The sequence below is a fragment of the Nestor notabilis genome, unplaced genomic scaffold, assembly GCF_000696875.1.
Source record: "Nestor notabilis isolate BGI_N333 unplaced genomic scaffold, ASM69687v1 scaffold7386, whole genome shotgun sequence".
NCBI lineage: Eukaryota > Metazoa > Chordata > Aves > Psittaciformes > Psittacidae > Nestor > Nestor notabilis.
In genome coordinates, this window is record NW_009933283.1 from 21,086 (window position 1) to 30,034 (window position 8,949).

Here is an 8,949-nt window from a genome sequence, read left to right on the forward strand (position 1 = left end):
ATATTTTCTTTGATTTTAAACATTTCCTCCATCCTACACAACCTGGTTACTTCTACTTCAAAAAGGAAGATTTGGAAATCTTTCTCCAATGTCTGTCCTTAACCCTCTTGCAGATCAGTGATGATAATATGAAAAACATTGTTCAACTCTAACAAATATGTAAACAGAAAATGGGGCTATCCTACACATAGCACTCTGTGTACTGTGACTGCACCTCCGTCACAAGCAGGAGGGGGACTGTATGATGTAAACTAGACTTTGTAAGCCTGACTTCTTACATGTTGACATTGACAGTAAATTGAGCTCACAAAAACTTTAGGTCTGGTTTGGGACACAGTACTCCACATCAAGAGCTCTGCCTAGGCTTGTCTGTTAGTTCATTTCACACCCTCATACATACCTTGAAACTGAGACTCTGCAATCTGCAATAGAGTTTAGTTTGGGAAACGAAAATTAGACCTCATCACTGGATCACACTGACCACCTAAACATGTGTATCACTGGTACACACCTATCTAAAGGGAAGGGCAATACCCTAAAAGCCTAGTCCACAGCACAAACCTGATGTGTTCAATTCCTGTAAAGACAGAAAGTGGTATGGTTTCCATTAAAAATGTATAAGTGGTTTTCTTAATAATGTTGCTGATTTTATACCTTCAGCAGAAATAACACTATGTTAACTACTATTCATTTAAACAAAAATGAAGAAAAGCCACAGAAGTTCACTGGAACTTGCTCCCCAATACATCTGTGATTTATTTATCTTCTGATGGATGAAGGCCAGTTATTGATTATTTTGGCCAATCACAATTTAACAGGCTTTCAAGACTGAATAATCTCCAGATGGTCTTTGTCCCACATCCTGTTGGCAGAGCAACACCTCATCAGCTAAAACCACAACTGCATCAGTTATATGCTACCTATAAAACTTCATGAGTTAAACTATCAAACAACCAAGTGTGACAAAAGTATGACGTAAAGGGAACAATCATCAGGTATGTTTTTATGTCAGGAATATCTAGAGAATTATCAGAAGCTTGTTGTCCTTATCTGCAAGTACAACAGAAAGCCAATTGCCACCCAGAAACCTAAACCAAAAGGAGTACTAATAAAACAAACTGATTCTGATGGAGTGCACTAGGTATTAGAGAGCCTAAGCAGAAGAGTCCAATATGTAAGGATAAGTGTCTTTAGTATTAGAGAAATAAGTGGGTTTTTTCTTCCTTTATCTCACTCTCACGTGTTTATCAAAAGCACGGGGAGATATATTTATGGTACAGAAAAGGCACAGCAGATCACAAAAAAGTGTTTTAACATGCTTACATTTGCAGACATGAGAGAGATCGGCAAACGCTGATAATACAGAATAACATGGTGCAAACTGAAGAGGATATTTTAAGTCTTAAGTAACTTTACTGCTCTCTCTAGTAGAGCTTTTTTTAAGTTCACTTTATTTCCACCTGTGGTGCAAAAAGGAGAAGATACAGCAAAGGAAAAAAGTGCACATGTTTTCAATGGTGGTACCCTGTATTACAGCATCTCACAGCTCCTGCAAAGCTGGGAAGTCCTGCTTGCCATACATCCAGTTCTTGAAGAATATAGCTGAAAGTTTCCATGACTTAAAAGACTTATTTAGAGAGATATGAAGCATCTAAATATGGATGTATTTTCACAAAGTTCTATTCCCACTCCTGGAACAACATTGATAACTTCCTGGTTTGCATCATGGATGTATGAGAGCTTCCTAGTGAAGTGATCAAGAGCTTTAGTATGAGAAAAACATTACCAGATCTAATGGGGCAACAGAATTTGGTTATCTCAGCTAGTCCCTTGCAGAACTCACAGCTGATTCAGTTACTGCTTTAAACTAAATACATGGGTTTGGGCTAAACCACACTTTTCAAGTAAGCACCTAGTTTTTAATAAGGAGTCCATCCTCAGTTTGTCTACCTTAACTCACCACTGCTTCTGTCCTTCCTGATAAACATTTTTCACCTTTTTCCCCAGCCTGAATTTGCCTGAACTCAGTCACCAGCCCCAGAACCTTGTTCAACATTTCTTCAGGCGGACTGAACAGGCTTTTGCAATCAAACTTGGTCTGCAAGGTGTAACAAAGACAAGAATAAAAACAAGCAAAGAGCAGCCAGTGACTTGGAAATGTACTTAATCATAAACACACTTCAGTTACTTTGATTATTCTTATGACCCCCCCCAGTCTTTGAAATCATTCGTAAGGTACAAACAGAAGTACTGGAGCTGGTGCCAGGAAAACACACCCACCAATAACACAGAGAAAACATTCAGCTTCATTAAGTCCATGTTTGAAACGTGTATTTTCCCAAAATGTAACACAGGGGAGCCTAAAGGGCTGACTTCATACTCTCTTGTCACATGCTGGCTTATAGCAGGCATTAGTTACCACTCTTTTATCTTGTAAAACAGTGACCTGCAACATAATACACTAATCTTGTTCTGGAAATACCAAATGAATTCTAGTTTTAATTGTAAAAAGTAACAAGTAAAAGTCAAACCTGTGCTTTTTCAATCTAAACAACTGAACTTGGGAAAGATTATAATTAACAAACTCTTACAATAGAAAAAAGTTGTACAACTCAATATATAGGAGTATCTGTATATGGCACCCTTTACCTCCATACATGGGTAACCATTAATGTATACACTCTCATGGTAGCTCAGAGCATAATAATATCAGTTACACACAAACCAGTGTATTATTTGCCCCAAGTAAACTAATGAAAATGGATTATATATATTTAAATCACCTGTAGATACATTTGTAAGTGCAGGTGTGTCTCAAACAAACATTTGGCAGGCAGAAATCTTGGTTATAGTCAAACAGAGTGATCTGCAGCATTTGATGCGGGGATAAGATTTTCCATGTAAAAATAAGATTACACTAATATTACTGATAAACATGTTTGAGTGCTGAGGCAAATAGATGAAGTGACAGGGTAACCTAATAAGAAGCCAGCAAGACCTCTGGAAGCAGATAGCAGGATTAGTGCTTGGGCTGCATTCTCGACATAAACTCTGTTCATCTCTGGGTAGTTGATTTGCCACCCAGCTTCTCCATAATTCAAAGCTATTTAAATTTTATTATTTAAATAACCAATGCAAAATAAATTTGGTTTTGGTATTTTATAAGCAAGTTCCTTCAACAGTCCTAGAAAAAAAAACAAAACCAAAAAAAACCAAAGAAAAGCAACAAAAACCAACCACAAAACTGCTGATGCTCTCATCTGGGTTTGGAAGAGACCTGTTTTCTCTCCCAGCAGGGGAAAGGAGGGAAAGTAGCATACACTTATTACACATGAAAAAGCAATATTCATTAACAAACATAAAAAGGAAAAAAGAATATACAGAGAAACCCCCACAGTTCCTCAGTTACTATGTCTCAAAAAATAAAACTCATAATTAGATTGTTGCCCTTCACACATCAGTTATTAACACTGCCTCTTCCCAGGCCTCAATAGATACAGCCTTATCCCCTGTACCCACTAATCCAATAGCCTGTCATGTCCCATTCACTCTCTCCATCTTCTTTCTATCCTGCATTTTGATCACACCACACATCAATCGCCTTGAAGAACCTGTAGGTCTTTACTGTGTTCATCAGAAGTCCAGCTTTCTCAGCTGCAAGATTTTCAAGCTGGTTCTACATTGCAGGTTCTCCTGAAGTCCAGGCAAATTAAACCCACAGCATTTCTCTTAACTAGATGATTTCTTTTATCAAAGATATCGGATCAGTACAGCATGATCTGCCTTTGGAAAAACATACGTTCCATTTTATTGTCCTAACTTAATTACTTCTTTCCTTTAAAATCTGTTCTAAAGCTTTGCAGGCTGTTGAGTCAGACTAATGGCTCTATTGTTGCCTGGATCAGTTTTCCTGCCACTCCTGGTCCTTCTTTAATATAGATACAATATCTGCCAGAAGAGTAACTGATAGTCTTGTAAAATGCATGATCTGAAGCAATCAAGTCGCAGTGGATTGAGCATGGCCCATTCCCCACTAGCACCAAAAGCATTTGTATGCTGGGATCTGGTTATCTAACAATCACTCAAATAAGAAAGCTGCAGTTTTTCAAAGGCTTATTTGATCAAAGTGAGCAGTTTCCATTAATCAAAAAGAAAAATCAAAGTCAAATCATTTTCCATAGCCTTGACAGTACTACAGCTGTTCAAAGAAAATTCACCATAACTTCATTTTCAATGTGGGCAAAATGCCTGCATTCCCCAGACTTGCACTCAAACACTTGAAGTGTTTTGGCTGGCTTGAAAAGAAAAACTAAGGCATTCTTTCTTCTCATTTGAACTATTTAGTATAACCATAGAGGCTTCAATTTCTGATTTTCTGCTTTACTGATCTTCAAAACAATTTGGCATGTTGGTTAACTCGGTGATGAATTCTCTTAAAGGTAATATCCCTATACCCAAAGTTCTGTCAGTCCCTGTGTACACATACTAAAGTAACTGGCATATGCACTTGGTTGATGCACTTGGTTTTTCTCCTTACATAGAATCTGAATTTAGTCTTCCTTAATGGAGACTGAAATATATGAATTATGTTACAAAAAAGGAATAAAAGGCACTTTTCTTTACTGCCCCAAGAGAAAGCCAGAACAGGGCTGGTCTGAGGATCTTAGAGCATTTCCTATCTTCTAGTACTAACAGATGAACAGCACCAAAGACCACAGTCTTGGCAGGGATAGGTAAAAATCTCCTAACTAGTGTTTCCTTCTAAACTTCAGAAGTTCACATATAAATTGTGTTTCTGCCTTTTTTGCATATTTATCTTGTGATTTTATATGCAGCTATGACTCTCCTTTACTCGTGCTTCTTAATATACACTTTCTAACAGCCATTTGATAAACTCCTAGTTAAATAATGATCTATTATATCTAAGGTTGCGCTAGGATATTCTTACAACCATTGTGTTAAAAGAATGTTTCTGGGTTTAAGTATGTACGCAAAACCTCATTCCTGAAAGAAGTCACACATTTTAGGGTAGCCAACAAACAGGTAAAGCAAGAAACAGTGCCAAACATATAGCAGGAAGTATCAGATAAGCTTACCCTTCTGCTAGGTTTTGTTTCAGAGAAAAGACCAAGAATGGTAAGTTACAAGAAGTTCTTCATTAAATCCTTACAGGCAAAGCAAACTTGATCAAATCTGTGTTTTACCCATTTTTCTATAAAGAGAAGAACTGTAAGCCTCTACATGGGGTCATTCAATAAAACCTTTGGTTTATATTCTAACATCATTTTAAGGATTATGAATTTTTCATGTTTCCTTACAATTAGGGAGAAATAGACTTGTTCCTGTACCTTTCTTTGTTCACTTTTAAACACACATACATATTTATGTGTTCTCCAATTCTTTTTTGTAGCAGTTCAGTTATACTTCGACTTTTCTAAATGAGCAATTGTACCTATTCTTTATTTGTTTACCCTTTCTCATGGGGACATGGCAAAAGAAGCTCCCTACTGATTAAAGAAAAACTTTCTACAGAGAAGTTTCCAGACATTTTTACTGTCTTTATTCTACTGTCTAAATTCTGAGATTTAGTAGTCATTAATTTTATGATAAAAAACTAAGCTAAATAAAACGTAAGAAATCCAAGATGCAGTTACCTTAGGGAAATAGCAACACAGTACGAAAGCGTTTCTCTACAGACTCTCAGTTCAAATAGCACTGTGGCAACTAATGAGCTTCTGTATGATTTTCATAAGCAACAGTCTTCTGACTGCTGACTACTGATTTAGGCTGGAGCACACAGATAGATTACTTACTAAATTCCACCATCATCTACTCATGTACGCAGAAACCCTTTAAAGTTTGTCAGAGTAGTCTTGCAATGATTTAACTTTGCTTTTATTCAAAAGTGAGACATGTTTAATATTTTTTCACTCTGTGGATTCTTTTATCATGTTTCTTAGAATTATTCACTGAAGTGGTGAAATACCTTCACACACAATGGTCTATTATTCCTATATGGGGTTGGTCATCTCTGGCACAAACAGTTTCCTGCTCCTTCCACAGATCTTTCCAGTGTACCTGAAAGACATCCACATGGAGTTTCCTGTCATTACAAGTGCCAGACTGCATGCACAGAAGTCACTGTTCTGCTGAACTGTCCATGTTATTCAGTAATACTTGGGCATTTCTACTAAAAGGCTGATAAAGCAATAAAGTTTGATTAAATTTCAGTGTTGGTCTATCTAAGAAACAGGTTTTGACTCACTAATTTTTATTTCTAGATGAGTTCATATTTTGCACACTAAGCCTAATACCTAGACATTTTATGATACTTTCTCTGGAATAGTAAGGCCACTTTTTGCTCTGCAGTAGCACCTTTGACATTGGGGAACCCTGGGACACTTTCTCAAATGTAAACCTGAGGTTGCAAAAAATCAATTGCTTAACTGTCACAAAAAAGCCATTACCACATGGTTCGACTGATGTTGCATACAATGCATGAATTTTATTACAAAGGACATTCAAAGGTGTGGCATGCTAAATGAAAACTTCTTTAGCATACATGACTTCTAGTCGTGTAAAATCTTAGCTGTAATAGGGACAACCTTCACTGAAGGAAAGAGAATACAGTTAGAAGAACAGCAAATGTGCTTTAGCTTGAGTATATCAGAGCAGTCAAGTGTGTCAATATTAGCACAATTGTTTTCTCTGTTCTTCAAATAAATGAACAATACGGATGTTCCTCTGTATCACCATATGTCATCATCCACAGGAAAATCAAGGAGACATTTCATGTCTTCATGAAGGAAAGGGCTACTGAAATAATGGTCAGTCCTCCAAAATCTCATAATCCAAGTAGTTCTCACTAATTTAAATATTAACCTTATTTAATAATCAGTGCATCTCAGTGTGTTTGCTGGATGTTATCGTTAGGGTTTTTTTCTAAATGGGCCAAGGGAGCCACATTCAGTTGCATAATAGCTTTACGTTTGCATCACAAACAAACCAGGACTGAGAGGAGATTCTAGTATCACATTATTAGGCTACACTCTGAAGGGTTCACATGTAATAATAAGACCTTGGTATCATACTCCTGCACTGCAACATGTGGGGCAACAAACCAAGGAGAGTCCAAAGTCTATCACCTCTGATAAAGAAATGTAAAAGCTGAGGTTATTAGGCTTAGAGAAGGCTGAGGTGAAACATAACAGTCTTCAAATACGTGAAAGGTACTTTTGCAAAGAAAAGGAAATAAACTCTTGCCTTTGGGAAGAATAAGAAATGTGTCTACTGCAGTGAGAAACTTCAGTTAGATAGTAGAAATAAGCTTACAGTGATAATATTGGTAAACCCCAACAAGAGACTGTCCAAGCAGGCTGCAGATTCTCTGCCAGCTGAGGGTTTGGTGACTGATGTGCAGGTTTTCCTCCCCTACTTTTCTGTGACTCTCACAAGTCCTGGCTCTCAATGCTTTTCCTCCTCTAGGGCCGAAGTTAATTAGACCCAACCCTCTGCATCAGAGGGTCAGCTCTGGTTTTCACTTTCCTGAGGGAGAAAGGGGTGTCTTTTTGCAGAGCCTGCTGTTCTCAGCCCCAGCCTACACAGTCATGTAGCTGCAGTATAGCAGCAGCAGAGCTGCCTCTGGAGAACCTTCATTACTTCCCCACACAAAGGACATTTGTTCTGCCCTGGTAACCTATAACAGGGTCCAAAAGTCTGTTCTGTGTGGAAAGTCTATGTACACCCACACATGCACACCAGGGTTGCTGCTTTTTCATGTCTGACAGTGAATACCATGCAATGGTATCAGTGGCCAGGGACAGACAAGAACAATGACTTTCTTCCTTGATGAAAACAACTGTGAGTAGAGTGCTTCGAACAGTCTGAAGCACACACATTAAGCTCTCCAGCTTTGTGAGCCCTTCTCAGCCAAGTCAAGGGTCATAATTATGTCACAGATCACATGTCAGCACACTAAGAAGATTATTGTGTCCCCTACCTCTACAGGTGTGAATATATCACCAGGTGTATTATGCAACAGGTGAAGAGAATGCATTTGCCAAGTAGACAGAAGATCTGGGATATGCAAGATATGAATGCCACAGAAAATGGGATAAATATTCTGTAATTTGCCTTGCATCCACCCTTTCAGGCTCCACAGAATGCTTGACCTGAGTCCACTGTAGTGAAGTTACGATAATGAATAATTTGGTTTCCCTTGCTGCTAAGAAATCAGACCACTCTGAAATGTTCTGGGCTCCAGCGCAAAGGGAGGAGATCTGTTACAGAAAGGTATAGATGCAGTTCAATTCTTAAAGTTCAATCACCTGTGGCTAAACTAAAAAGAAATTAAAATAGTGCTGGCACCAGTCAGTATAATAATTTTAGAAAGCTTCTGACAGTGCTCTACTAACTGTGACAGAAATGTAGTAATCAAGACTGGGGCCATCAGAAGTTAGTGTAATCTTTTATTTCCTCACTTTACTTATTTAGTGCAGGTGAACAATGCTTGGATCCCAGCCTTCAGACCATAAATCTTTATCTACCCACGAAATTGGTTTGGGCTTTTTTTTCTTTTTTAAGCAAGGTTCCTCATTGCTGTAACTGTATATTCACTTTTACTCTGGCTAACAAGAGACCAAAGTTTCCTGATAGTCTACTAATTATCCTGATGCTTTTCTTGGAATATCGCATTCACTGCTCAAATTCTGCCATTGTGCTAATAGGTAATAAACCAAAGACTATAAAATCACAAGAAGAAAAACATGAAGAACTAATCAGAAGAGTTTTCTGGAAGTCACTTGGTGCACCTTCCCCCTCAAAGTGGGACAATCACTGGTACCAGGTCAGATCACTCACAGTTTTGTCAAGTGTTCAAGGCCAGGCTGGATGGGGCTTCGAGGAACCTGCTCTAGTGGAAGGTGTCCCTGCCCGTGGCTGGGGGTTGGA